The 2,912-nt window shown below is 39.3% G+C and overlaps 1 pseudogene; it reads left to right on the forward strand.

Annotated features, from left to right (window-relative positions):
* Positions 1-569: 569 nt before the first annotated feature.
* Positions 570-2,616, forward strand: LOC102827598 (annotated as a pseudogene).
* Positions 2,617-2,912: the final 296 nt, after the last annotated feature.

The raw sequence follows: 2,912 nt of genomic DNA on the forward strand, positions 1-2,912 counted from the left end.
GGACAACATGAAGAGGAATAATTTAAGAATTTTTGGCATTTTAGAACAAGAAGAATCACAGAAGTCTACAAAGGAGATAGTTGAAGAGATTCAGGAAGATTTCCCTAAACTCCTGAAAATAAAAAGATAAGCATTCAAGAGGTTGAACGAACCCCAGGAAGGATAGACCCTAAAGAAAATCACCAATACATATCATAATCAAGCTCTCAAAAATCAAAGACAAGAAGAAAATCCTGAAAACAACTAGGAAAAAGAGAATGTTACTTACAAAGGTAAATTAATCAGATTATGCATTGATCTCTCAGGAGAAACCACGCAGGCAAGAAAACAATGGGGAGTACACAGGAAACCAAAATAGCGACAGGCTGTATTGAAGTGGGTTATGTTTGAGGCTGGTATACAAATGCCTACTCTATCCCTCCTCTTGTCCCTTACACTTTGGTTTTTGTGTATGTCTGTTCAGGGGCTCCAGTAGGGCAGATGCTTGGACTCACAGGAGATGTGCCCAGGGGTATGTAATTGGTTGTTTTTTTTCTGTCTGAAGCAGTTGGCACCACTTAAGTGACCGAATGAGAGACTCCACAAGGGCAGGTAATTCACTGGTTCACAAGCAGTCTCCTTTACATTGAAACCAAAAGACCCCAACATCCTTGACCAAGCTGTCTTTACAGGATGGACATAAAGCAAAAAGCCAGCATGTAAATTTGAAGAGGGTCAGGATGTTCTGGCTAGATGGTCAGATGGCTTGTTTTATCTTGAAACTATCAAAAAGATAAACATATTGAAACAGAGCTGCTTCATTATATTTGAAGATAGTTCTAAATCCTGGGTTCTCTGGAAGGACATTCAAACAGGAGCCACTGGAAGTGAGGAAGTGGTCTGTACAATATGTCAAGAAGAGTATTCAGATGCTCCCAAGGAGATGGTGATATGTGACAAGTAAGGCCAAGGATATCATCAATTGTGTCACACTCCTCATATTGATTCCAGTGTGATTGATTCTGATGAAAAAATAGCTCTATCGACAGTGTTTTTTTGCAACCACAACAAAGAGAGGAGGTGCACTTAAGGACCAAATGCCAAAGCATCACAAGTCCTGAAGCAGACATTACCCTATAGTGTGGCAGATCTTGAATGAGAGGCAGGTCATAAAACCAATGTTCAGCAGTGTTACTGCAATTGTGGAGGCCCCGGAGTCTGGTATTTAAAGAAGTTGCAATGCTGCAAATGTAAACAGTGGTTTCATGAGGCTTTTATGTAATGCCTTCAAAAGCCAATGCTATTTGGAGACAGGTTTTATATGTTCATTTGCTGTGTCTGCAGTTCTGGACCAGAATACCTCAAACGTCTACTATTCCAATAGGTAGATATAGCATACCTATGCTTTTACAACCTGAGTGTTATTCACAAGAAGAAATATTTGTATTGTGACCTTGAGCTTATGACATACATTAATGAAAACTGGGATATACTGCACCCTGAAGAGACATGATGTTGGTGTTAAGTGCTGTTGAGTCAATTCCAACCCATAGCAACCCTGTACAGGGTTTCCGAGGAGCAGCTGGTGAGCTTGAACCACCAACCTTGCAGTTCAAATGGCTTTGCAGTCTGGCACATTAACCCACAGCACCACACCAGGACTCCGGAGAGACATGATAGCTATTGTCAAATATTTGAAAAGCTGTCTTGTAAAAGAGGGAATAGAAGAGTTTCAGGGGAAGAACATTTTGCCCACCTATGGAATTGACTCCTTCACTTCCAGACACACCAAAATCTGAAAGATATGGGAACGTTCCAGAGGCATTAAATGATTACAAGACCATGTTTATGTCTGGGGAAAAAATAAAGAAGAAGCATTTGTTTGGGTTGTGAATTCATGTTCCTCCTGTACCACCAAATGTGGCTTTCAAAGCAGAGAAAGAACCTGAAGGAAGGAACACCCATGAATTTAAAATTAAAGGCAGAAAGTCATCCAAACCTATATGTGACTCAAGGGAAATAAGCAATGGCCTAGGGGGAAAAAAAAAAAAAAAGAGCTGTAGGACATCCACCTGGCCCATATACAAGAAAAATGATTCAAAAAACTGCTAAGCCACCTTTAGATAAGGAATCAATTTCAGAGAATCCTACCTTGGATTTACCTTGTTCAATAGGGAGCGCTGAGAGAACTGCACATTCATCCAATACCTCAGATGTGGATTTCACAGGTGCTTCCAGTACAAAATACACTACCTTGTCTTGCATATCCATGCATTATGGATTATCTGACTCCAGCAAAAGAGCACACACAGAAGATCTTTACCTGCCACAATACCACATTTGCAAAGTAGAAGAGTTCGTCTTCCAAGAAGAGCATTCCAGACTCAGAATTCAGAAATTGTAAAATATGACAAAGGCAAAGAAGATTACCAATTTGATGAACTCAACACAGAAATTCTGAATAACTTAGCAGATCAGGAGTTACAACTCAATCATCTAAAAAACTCTTATCACCAGTTATTTTGGTGCAGCAGGTAGACTAGCATGTGGCAAAAATACCGAGTTTTGGCTCGTCGGGTGACACTTGATGGAAAGGTGCAGTATCTTTTGGAATGGGAAGGAGCAACTGCATCCTGACTGTAGGAGTAAACATTATGTTCACTGCACCCTTACGTCTGTAGGTACAGCTCAACACACTAAAGGAGTCTAGTTTTTAGTGTCTTTCTTACAAAAAAAAAAAAAAGTTAAAACAAATTACAAAAGGAGATGATACAAGCCTTAACATGTACCTTTCAATGTTATGGATTTTAAAAATCAGAACAGAGACTTAATTTTTTAAATCTTAAGATTCTAGAATAGGATATTAAAAATTATTCAGACTCATGCATGGGGATAGATAATTTTTCTAAATATTCCCTTGAGTCAGTTTTGTG

The sequence above is a fragment of the Chrysochloris asiatica genome, unplaced genomic scaffold, assembly GCF_000296735.1.
Source record: "Chrysochloris asiatica unplaced genomic scaffold, ChrAsi1.0 scaffold00030, whole genome shotgun sequence".
Classification (NCBI taxonomy): domain Eukaryota; kingdom Metazoa; phylum Chordata; class Mammalia; order Afrosoricida; family Chrysochloridae; genus Chrysochloris; species Chrysochloris asiatica.